The sequence below is a fragment of the Nuphar pumila genome, chromosome 10 (genome assembly GCF_984573655.1).
Source record: "Nuphar pumila chromosome 10, dmNupPumi1.hap1.1, whole genome shotgun sequence".
NCBI lineage: Eukaryota > Viridiplantae > Streptophyta > Magnoliopsida > Nymphaeales > Nymphaeaceae > Nuphar > Nuphar pumila.
In genome coordinates, this window is record NC_143258.1 from 101,823,855 (window position 1) to 101,835,861 (window position 12,007).

The following is a 12,007-nucleotide window of genomic DNA, read 5'->3' on the forward strand; positions in this document are numbered from 1 at the left end:
ACTTCACTTAATAACATCATCACTATGCCACACATATGCCTTCCCACTATGCCACATCATCACCCACTATAAAATGTGGCTAACCAATTAGGCTATACATAACTGAGAACATGGCTAACCCACGTTCAAAACCCTACTCTAAACGAATTCCCATGCTTAACAAAATGCATCCTATGCTTAACTAACATTACATGGCAAATCCATTTACCCTAGAACAAGTAACATGACCATCCACATTTTTTTCACAACTATCCACTAACAAACGGGTCCTAAAAACGTCTCCGATCTTCTTGCTGACATGAAGCATCAACCTACAATAGTCATACAGAAAAAGAAAAGGCCAAAACAAAAACAAAAAAAAGTGGAAAGAAAATGGTTGAACATCATCTCCTAAAGTCGCGAGTAACTGTGAAGTTTGCAGGCATACTGTCCACTCCATCGAATCTGTAGCTGGAGTTCTGTGTTTGATCTTCAAGCAAATGCTCAACTTCTTCCCCGTTTTTCATCCATTGATGCACGTTATTCCCGCAAATGAGAGAAAGCTCTTGAACAACTTCTTTCATGGTTGGCCGTTTCTCTCCCATCACTCGCAAACATCTCCTTGCCAACTCAGCAACTGCATGTATCTCTTCGAAATTGCCTTCCTTGCAAAGATTTTGATCAACAATTCTGGTAAGAGTATTCATATTCATAGATGAGAGGAAGTACATGGCCAAATTAATACTTTCTTTTGGTCTTTCAGAAGAAACAGGCTTCTCGCTTGTTAAGAGCTCAACAAGAACAACTCCGAAACTATAAACATCACTCTTTTCAGTTAGTTGCCCTGTCTGAAAGCATTCAGGATCTAGGTACCCTAAAGTCCCCTGCACCATTGTGGATATTTGTGTTTGATCCATGGGAACCAGACGAGAAGCACCAAAATCAGCGACTTTAGCTACAAAATTGTTGTCCAAGAGTATGTTTGCAGACTTGACATCTCGATGGAATATGGGTATTGAAGCAGCAGAATGAAGAAAGGTTAATGCTTCCGCGGTTTCTATGGCTATTCTAAGGCGGTTTTTCCATGAAATTCTCAATGTTGAGTTGTTTCCTTCATGGATATGTTGGTAGAGTGTACCATTGGATATGAATTCATAAACTAACAAGGGGACCTCTGTCTCTAGACAACAGCCCAAGAGCTTCACCACATTTCTATGATTAATTTGGGTGAGAATGACAACTTCATTGATGAATTGATCAATCTGACTTTTATCCATTGTTTTAGACTTTTTAATGGCAACCACAGTGCCGTCTTGCATAACTCCTTTATATACTGTACCATATCCACCTCTGCCGAGTACCTTGCTTTCATGGTAGTTGTTGGTTGCCTTTTGAAGCTCTTCTGCTGAGAAAATTCTTGAATGTGTGGGACCATATGGAGCAGACATTTGTTGATGTAGCAAAAGACCTCCATTTTGCTTGAAATACTCCTCTTTGAGCATGATGAGTCTCCTTTTCTTCACAAACCAATAAGTCCATACACCACATGCAAACAGAAATAGCAGACTCACAGTCGTAACTGCACAATCAACAACAACATGAGAAAACAAGTTGGTCCCTAGACCTGGAAAGCATGAGGACAGTATATTTCGTTATTAGGAATGGTTCAACCTACCTACAACACCTTCTATTACTGGAATAGTCTTCTTGCAACCAGATCCTTTACTTGTACCATCTCCAGTGCTTCCAAAAGGGCAAGCGCATTTAAATCGGGGGACCGTATTATGGCAATGAGCATTAGGAAAACAAGGATTTTCTCTTTCACTGCACTCATCTATGTCTGCAACATATGAAACATATCAGTGGCAGAAGATGATTCTGTACTAAATCAATGACGATCCTATTACATCATAGTGAGTAGGTAATCTTTCAAACTGTCAGGTGTAGTATATCTCGCTGCAACCAACAACAAAATTTATGCCATTAAACATTGAATCCACAAATTGTAAGCAAATATATCTGAAGTCTAATAATAGTTAATGAACTTTAAAAGTGTTTTTGGTTCAAGGAACTGAAAGGCTGAAAGCAATTCAATGGGAATCAGTGGAATTCTGTTTATGGTTGGCTGCCATAAATAATCCATACATATGCAAAGGGAATTTTCCTTTGAGATCAATATCTCCCAATTCACCAAACTTTACGATTAGAAAAACAACAAAGCTTAAACCACTAGGTGCAAAATGTGGTTCCTAGTGAATACACTGTGGTTCAGATTGTTCAGATAAAGCTTGCACCTGTGAGTTTCTACTACAGAATATATTTCACTCAAGCTTAACCAACACACACACATGTATACTTCTAATGGCTGGTTTAGATAAAAAAAGCAAGGAATATCCAAAATACATAGGATTAAGAAAGCAATTTTAGATAATGAAAGAGAGGTGCACGACGGGCCACTGTTTGTAGCATAACAAAATTTTTGAACAAATTCAAAAGAGAACATTTAAATCCGCAACACACTTCAAGACATTAAGAAGAGGACTAATTAACTTGTTTATAGTTTTGCTTAATTAGCACTGCCTATCATCTGTTTGTAATATATATATATATATATATATATATATATATATATAGAGAGAGAGAGAGAGAGAGAGAGAGAGAGTAGTATCTTGGTCCTAAGAGTTTTATCTCCTAAACCATCTGAAATGACTTAAAATTATATGCATAGGCATTTACATAATCAAAACTTGTCGATCTGTTCTATTCTTACTCAATAGACTCTAGGTGAGGTACTTATCGTAATCAGATGTGTTTTTTAGTGATAAAAATCAACACCTCAATTGGCACTAAAATTTGATGATAAAAAATTAAAATTTCTGGTCAAATCGGATCGATCCAAAGCACAGTTTTTAATAAATAAACAATGAAAAATAAGCCTCTTTGTTTTATTGTGAAGCCAGGGTTAGACAGAAAACACTCGTAACTACGTCTCTTTGACCTGTTTGGGATGTTTAGGAGATAAACCTGAAGAGAGAACGATATATCTAAATATAAATAGATAAATATAAATAAATAAATAAATATATATATATATATATATATATATATATATATATATATATATATATATATATATATATATATATATATATATATATATATATATATATATATATATATATATATATATATATATATATATATATATATATATATTGGCTACCCTCGACTGTCTGAAGCTTCTAGTAGAAGCACCTTGTTCGTCCCATTTTCTCGACTTTTTTGTTGATCAAGCCCTCTGGATATGATCTATACTGTTTGTTTAGTAAAAGATATGTTTTAGATTGTCATATTGCATTATATAAGCAGATTTTTAAGGGTTTCAAAATTCAACAGTGCACAATGTTCAAATTTTTTTTAATGAGAAAATCATGTTTTCATGTCAAAATCACTTAATCAAAAGTGCATTCCCCTATAAAAAGTCATGCTCAATGCATCTGCGTGGTCAAATTGATCAAATAAGGCTTGCACATGAGTTTTAACTAGACAATATGGAACTCTAGAGTGTGGCCAATAGTTTCTCTCTCTCTCTCTCTCTCTCTCTCTCTACTATATGTACAATCTAGATGCAAATTCATATGCACAAATTGTATTTACTTAATCTGACCTTATAGATGTGTTCAACATGGTTTATTTGTCAGAGATTGCACCTTAGATCACTTTTTGTTTTACTTAAAAACTTGGTGATTTGAGTAATAAATTTTTTTACATGTGTGCTCTTTGAAGAGCCTGTTTACATGTTGCAAACAAATCATCCAAAACTTATTTTATACTACAGAATGCAAATCTCATTTGCAAGGTTATATCTATAAAAAATTTGAAAGAATGTGCCAAGATAGCCTTTTCTACTAGATTATATGTACAAACAGTGCGGGGGCCTTGTCGATTTACTCGGACTTCATAAATGGTTTCAAGTTTCAACATTATCCAAATCTAGGAACCAGCTCTTGGATCATGTTTTCCAAAGAAAAAAAATTGATTTTATAAGCCAAGAGAATATCCCATATTGTGGGTCATTGATTTTTAAAGTCTCATAACATTATGCCCATGTGTGATAATCATAGATTCAGAGTGTTTCCACTAACCAAACCATCTAGATCGCATCTGTAAGGTTAATTGCTTGAAAAAAAAATGTAAAAGAAAAACTCATTATACTTCATGGCAACCTGACCAAATGTTGTCCCGTCACACACACACACACACACACACACATATATATTGTGTGTGTGTGTGTGTAAGGTAATGGACAAATATGCTGTGGCAGTTGGTTTTTTTTTTTAATGCAACACAAAGGGAGTCCAAAGTAAAAGGATAGGGATTCCTGGCAACCAAAAACCAAAGCAAAGAGAGTAGTACCTTGGCATCCTTGGGATCCATTGACGTACGGATTCCCTGCATAGCCATCATGGCAATTGCACAGGTAACCTAAAGTACGATTCGAATTCATGCAGGATGCGTTCCCCCCACAAGAAGGATAGCTCGAATCGGCGCAGCTTGATTTGCCAATCCCCCAGTCTAGCACAGCCTCCGTGGTTGGAGGCGTGAAGCCTCTGAGATCTGACATCTGGAAGGTATAGTTTCCTTCCTCGACGATGAAAGCATAGCTGCACTTCTTAAACTTTGTAACTTTCGTATAGTTTAAGATGGAAGTGACCATGAACCCAAGCCGTCTCCTTCCTTTGGGGATCCCTGCTTGGCAGCAGCCCACCCCCGAGCACAACTCTCCCGTAAAGTTGCTCGTGCTTGAGCACATGGATACGCACCCACTCGCCTCGTCTACGCCTTCATTGGTCACAAGTGACAATGTGTCGCAGCCGATGGCTACCAACTTGTTTTTGGCAGCAGAGATGACGAACGGGCCGTCGTTCGGCAGCGCGATCTCATTGACTGTTGGCTTATCATCACTGTCGCAATGCTGAACCACGACCTGGGCCGAGTTCATGCGCAGCTCACCCTGCGAGACGTTTAGGCTCAGTACTTGGGTGGTGGTGTTGAATATGTAGGCGAGGGGTGGCGTCGTGGTGTGGTTGCACGTGAGTTGGAAGCCGGGAAGAAAGCAAGCTTCATTGATCCCAAAGGGGTAAGGGATGTCGAGATCCCCACATCTCTCCGAGCATGGCAATGCAGCAACCGCACGGAGCAGCAGGAAAATGAAGACCAGGATGTTCTCCATGGTTCGGTTGACATGAGCCAATTGGACAGTTAATTAAAGGTGTCCTTTTATAGATGATGCAGGGGGTGAGGAAGCAGATCAGGTCATCATGCTTAAAATGAGGGTTTTTGCTGATGCTGACATCGTGGCCATCCGATTTGCATTTTAAAAAGCTCAAAAGTCAACAAAACCACGTGGCATTCATCCAAAATGCAAACAGACGGCCGACGATGTCCGCATGAGCAAAAACGCTCATTTTCAGCATGACCTGATCTGCTTCCAGGGGGTGAAGGGGTTCATTCATCGTCGGACTTGTTCTTCTCCAATTCATTTTCGTCTTAGTTTCCATGAAATTCAAAAGAAGAAATTGCCTCATTTTGTCGTTAAATTACCTCACGAAAACCATCTCACGGGGAAGGTAATTAATGTGAATGCAAGGGGTGAAGGTATTGGTTTGTAAAATTTCATACCAGACCCAGGTCTGACCCGAGATCCACAAATTTCTCCGCAGGTTCACATACCAACAAACGGACGACGATGCAAGAAAAAGTCAAGCCAACGAGGTGGGTCCAAAAGTACGAATGGAGTAATCATGACGGGTCTACGCGAAGTCGACGTCTGAAACTCGGATAAAAATCAATTAAAACAGAGAACGATGGCAGCAATGGAATACACCTTTTATTAACGAAAGCAGATCAGGTCATGCTGAAAATGAACGTGCTCATTCGGACATCGTGGCCGTCCGTTTGCATTTTGGATGAATGCCACGTGGTTTTGTTGACTTTTGAACTTTTTAAAATGCAAATCGGATGGCCTCGATGTCAGCATGAGCGAAAACGCTCATATTTTCAGCATGACCTGATCTGCTTCCGGACCCACCCCGCCTCACCCCCGTTTGGACCAGGGAAGGAGAACATGAAACAAGGATGGAGGCGGGGGTGGAGGTTAAAATCCAAACCCGTGCAGGGGTGGAGGTCCAGATTTTGAGACGGGACGAGGGTAGAGGCCTTGTCCCTCACCCCTGCCCCGGTCCACTGCCATACCTAACCATCTCCTATTGCTATTGGACCCCACAGCTGACACCCAATAGCAGATGGTGGGTAATGGTGCAGCAGCACACTTAAAGTGTGCAATCACATTGCACCATGATGTCAATTCCCTATAGCAAAGGACGTGAACCTTGAGAATTCAGTTTCACTCATCCCTATCTTCATAACCCTTCTTTGGATTTCATTGATAAAAGTCATTTTTATCAAAGATCAACCATTAAATTGCAGAAATCCAACTTGTGTGCAGGATTTTTTGGTAAAAAACAACAGTTGACAAAACACAATTTTATGATTAAAATTTCATATTTTTCATTGAACATATATAACGTCATAATTGATTAAAACAAATAAGATTTAAGAGGGTATGAAGATGGAGGATGACAGGGGATAAGATTTAAGAGGGGTATGATGATGGAGGGTGACATGGGATGAGTGGAACCGAACTCGTTGATGTCAATAAACTTGGAACACCTAAAGCCATGTGCATGGAGCTCCCTGTAGGCCATGTTAAGGACATTTTGATCAAATAAATTTTGCAACATTAATAAGGCTATATGTACATATGAATGTCGCTTGAACTCAGACTCGGTTGGTTTAGGAAAACTCAATTTTGACATTTCATTTTAAACTCAATTTGGTTTAGGATGACATCAACATGAATTATTTTAAATATATAAAATGCATTGACAGACAAAATGTGTCATACCCATAAATTTTTTCTGGTTATTAAACATATAAACGATAAAAATAAAATACCCAAAATCTTGTCGAAAGATAACCCTAGTTAAATTGACATTCAGAATCAAATTTATAAAAAAGATAGAATTTAATAAAATAACTGATAAATTTCATCGAAATAAACTCAAATAGGAGTTAAAACGAATCTAAGCCAATTTCATATGTATCTAATATAATTTCAATAAATTTGAATTTAGTTTCATGAGTTTGAAATCTAATTTACAAATAAATAAAATAAAAAAAATTAAATCGACACTAGGTCCTGCCGACCCCAGTAGAAATCATTTTCAAAATATATTTTTGAGAAAATAATATTTTTAAAAAATAATTTAAATAATCTAGATAAATTGATAATGCTAATATGTGTGAAGTATTATACTATGTATTACGAAAGACTTAAAAATAAATAAACATATAGAACACATCCCAAGGGTTTCATCGACTCTATTGAATTTCATTTCTTTAGAAATTATTTTTGAAGAATTCGAATTAAATCAAAAATTATTTTTGAAGAATTTGAATTAACCTTATAAAGAATATTTAAAATAAATAATTAAAATATATAATTTTTTTAATTTTAATAGGTAATTAAAATTAAGCCTAATTCAAATATCATCTAATGTCATTTTATTTAATTTTATACTTGAATTTTTAAAGAATTGAATTTGAATTTAATGTGAATTAATTTAGAACTTCATTTAGTGAAATGAAATTAAAAAATAAACTAAATTTCATAATCTTGTAGGAGTCCATAGGTGGGTTGTTCAATCCTATCTGGCACTCAATTTAAGCTTTAAAATGTTAAATTAAGAACTTAAACTTTAAAATCAAGTTAAATTAAAAACTTACTAAATAACAAGGTCTGTATTAAAAGTCAAAAGTTTTTTTTTCAAACATAAGGCTATGTTAGAGAGGGGCATCCCCTCCTAAAGAATTCTAGGAGGATTCTCTAGGAGGGGAATGGCTGGACCAACGTAAGAAAAAAAAAAGAATGGAAAAAAAATAAATAAAGAAAAAAAATGACTTGTCAACTTGCTTGCCAAGCAAGCAAGTTGCCATTTCAAATATTATAAAAGAGGTCAACCCATGGGGTCAACCAGCTCATAAAGATCATTATATGATATATATAGTACATATAATATGATATAATGTAAATGTAAAACCCTGAAAAATTCGAGCCTTTTTGCAATAAATAAACAACAAAGAAGTATTGTTGACTTCGTTAAGGTGAGTATGTGTCCGTCTGGGAGTTCCAGAAGAACTACGTCATATTCGAACGAGAGAACAATGATACCAAATGGTTAATATATCAAGTGGTAAGACAGGAAGAGACGTTTCATGATTGAAGCCCCCAATCCGCAGAAAAAAGGTCTTTGAAAAACATTCATGTAGGGGCTTTAGATGGAGCATCATAAGAGGATAAAACAAATTTAGTTGTAAGAAGGTGCAACTAAAGAGGATGTAGCGTAGTGGTAAGGTTGATGGACTCACAGGGTAGAGGTCACAAGTTCAAGTCATCTGGGTTACATAACAACTTTTTATATAGAAAATGTTTTGATTAGTAATACCGTTCAGCCACAACGAGATTAAATACATTAATGTTGCAAGGTATTGCAACAAAGCACATCATGGCGCATTGGAGGGGCTTGTTACCCCTTAGGGAGAAGTCCTTAGTTCAATTTCCCTTGTGTGCCAACAAAGAGGGTTATTTTTATAAAAATACAATTTATTTTTATATTTTTGAAATTTGAAACTAAGAGAGGGTGTTACCCCTTCCCATTTAAGACAGTTTTAAAGGTGGAATGGGATGGCGGACATGGAGGGCTGGACATTCTTTCCAAATGGGAAGTCCAACCAAAGAATTAATGAAAAATCTTAATTACTATAATAAATGTTGGGAAAAACCCTTCCTCACGCATATTGTTGGGGAAGGTGGAGGGGGGTTACATGGGAAGCTGAAAATACGGTATCCAATGGGGCTTAGTGAATTTCATTTATGGAGAAAGGGTTACAAAATCAAAATACCTTGGAAATTGCCATCTTCCCTCTCTCTCTAAAAATTTTTGCTCTCCCTCATAAACTCTTTCTCTCTATCAGCCCAGGCGTGAGACATACCTGTTTGCTTTCACCATTTTTTCTCTCTCATATTTTCTTCTCCCAGTCGTTTGATCATCATCATCATCCCTCTTTTACGTTCCTTCTACTCCCATTTTCTGTCACTACCATCTCTTTCCTCTTGATTGCTTGAGGATGTTGGGCCGAACAACGCAAGGGAGAGTACGAACCGGCGAGAGGAGGAAGATCTGTTTTACCAAAATCTCTTTTATTCAATGAGGTAAGGGCATAGCCTCTCTACGTATGTGCACAGAGCCATGGGGTACCTATAGGTGTTCAATTTCTAGAATATCTATCAATACTAAGTCACAAACACGATTTTCTTTTCTTGTTCTTGTTCTCATGCGTGTAATGGTAATTTTATCACTTCATTGAAAATATATATATTGTATATTGGTATAAAAAAATATTGTAGCCGTCCTACTACATGTGCGTACAAGCATTTGAATTAGAGATGTTGTTCTCGTAGTTGATACATTGTTGGTGTAACAGAAAATAAAATACATAACGAATCAACGGGTTTCTTATACTTACAACCATCATATCCAAGTTTCATATTTCTTAAGAATAATTCCATCATACAATTTTGTTAACTGCAAGAAGGCACGAAAAATAAATTCCTGTATACCTTGAAAAGGTATGTATAAAACTTACACTTCATCTGGATCTTGTGGGATTGTTTTTAGCTATATGTGCACACATAAATATAAAATTTTGCGTACAGTCATCTGATTTGGTATTGGTACCATCCAGCTTGCATATCACGGTCACTCTGATTTTTATTTTCTTTATTTCATATATGTAGTAATCAGGTTATTTACGTGCAAGAAGGTTTCACGCTAAGCTCGGAAGGTTGAGGTCGGACCAATTGACCAACACACATGTAACTACGACTGCGATATTGTTGGTTTCAAAATATAATAGCTGAATGTAACCACAACTTGTTGACTATGTGAACTCAGCCTGACGAAATAAGATTCATAGGGGTTATTGAAACAATACACTCTAATACCTAGGTGGCTTATTTATATAAATTTGAAACCAAGTGAATGCTTGTTTCTATAGGACAAAGTACTTAGTTAAACTAGTGTATAACTAGGTGATTCAGCTATGTTTAAATCACGCTGTGATATCACAAAATTTTTGATCATGTAAGCAAGGAAAATAGGACTTAGAACTCACACATACATGAAAACGCACTTCCAGTTTAAATATATATATAGTTGAACCGAGAACAGATCTTGGTGTTTAAATCGATTCTTATTAAATGCTTCCTTGCTGCAAGATTTTTCTCAGATCTAACCCTAGTAGACGACCTGACTCAGCCTGAGAATAATATATATAATTATATATATAATAATCAGAATAACTTTCTCATTCAAAGCATTTTGGGCAAAACTGTGGTTGTAAGTTTTTAGTTCAGAAGAATATTATCACTCATGTATGTAGGTTGTTGGAGATAACAGTTGGCATACGTTACTAATTTAGTTTAGTAAAACACATGATTTCAATTTGTTATCAAGTTGCGAAATGGATTTGATAACCCATGATAGTCATTCTTGGAGTTTGCTAAGAATCTTAAATCGTGAATATGCTAATGGTGTTTGATAGATCGTTATGAGTTTATTCATGTAAATCTAGTATATTGATGACTCTAAGTTGGTTATTTCTAAATGCATCATACGTTTTGACTGAATCATGTCATTGCCTTATCCTTGAATGAGAGATCATTTTATGTATTTATTTTGCCTAACTTGTGAAAACGAAATATAAAACAAAAAGGTGTTACATTTCATTGAAGGTTGTGATGGACTCAAAGTTACCGTAAGTACAAATAAACTTTTGGAGAAGAAGTAAGATGACCCAAGAATTACCCCCAAAGAAGGGGTGTGATATAATGTTCAAACATGCACTGATTGAGATTAGAGTATGCTAATCTTAAGGAGTTTAGAGATCTATATACAAACCTTTTTTTTATCTTCTTCTATTGATAATAAAACTTGTTTCAAGGCTTACGTACAGATCATCTACATGTTTTTAATTCTTGTGTGAGATCAAGTTATGGATTGTCTAACGAGGGTGAGTGCAGCTGGTCGGGCATTTCAATGGCTAAAAGCCATTGTGCACAGCAGAACTTTTTGCACCCTCTTGTGCACCGTCGGATGAGTCACTTTGACTTCAACCTCGGCTGGTGGTAGACCGCATGGAATTATAGCATATTTTTTTATTCATAGGAAAATTATGTGATTTACTTGTTTTATTATAAAATTTATTGAATCTATTTATGAGAAAATAGGCTTCAGAGAGACAAGTCTGTTTTTTGGCCTAACAACTGCAAAAACACAATTTGTCCATGACAGATTAGTTAAAATTATATGAATGCGATTTTTAAGATTTTTTGAGAAGTGTTCATGTGAAAAAAATCATAATTTGGAAATCGGGTGGCCTATTTTGGCCTACTCAAATGCCTTTCTCGAAATTATGTATTTTCATCTTGATATCATATCGATAAATCACTCATATCGCCCTCGTCCAGAAGAGTTTTTATAAGTGGTTTATTATGTCAGAAAGGTAACAAAATTTTAGAGCTACTGTAAAAATTTTAACTATGTGTATGGACTGAGCACTATTTTATGATAGTCGGAACAAAAAAGTATAGGTTTGCACCAAAATGTTCGTAACTCTTTTATATAAATGAATTTTTATAAGTGGTTTACGACATCAGAAAGTTGACAAAATTTTCTACAAGCTATAAAAAAATCAGCTCTAACCATCAAGTGATTTTTTTTTCAACTTCTAAAACAATCGAACAGAGTTTGACCTTTTGCAAGTTTAGAACCGATTTAGCAACTAAACCCCGAATGCTTGTGAAATTGTATATATTGATATACGTAGTCTTAGGAATCATTGTAAG

At 35.9% G+C, this 12,007-nt stretch overlaps 1 pseudogene across 1 annotated transcript; it reads right to left on the minus strand.

The window, feature by feature from the left end:
• Window positions 1–201: 201 nt before the first annotated feature.
• Window positions 202–5,212, minus strand: LOC149827646 (wall-associated receptor kinase 5 pseudogene; annotated as a pseudogene). Its single transcript, XR_016434685.1, has 3 exons — window positions 4,396–5,212; window positions 1,655–1,819; window positions 202–1,558 (listed from the first exon to the last, which is right to left on the minus strand). The product of XR_016434685.1 is annotated as a wall-associated receptor kinase 5 pseudogene (transcript).
• Window positions 5,213–12,007: the final 6,795 nt, after the last annotated feature.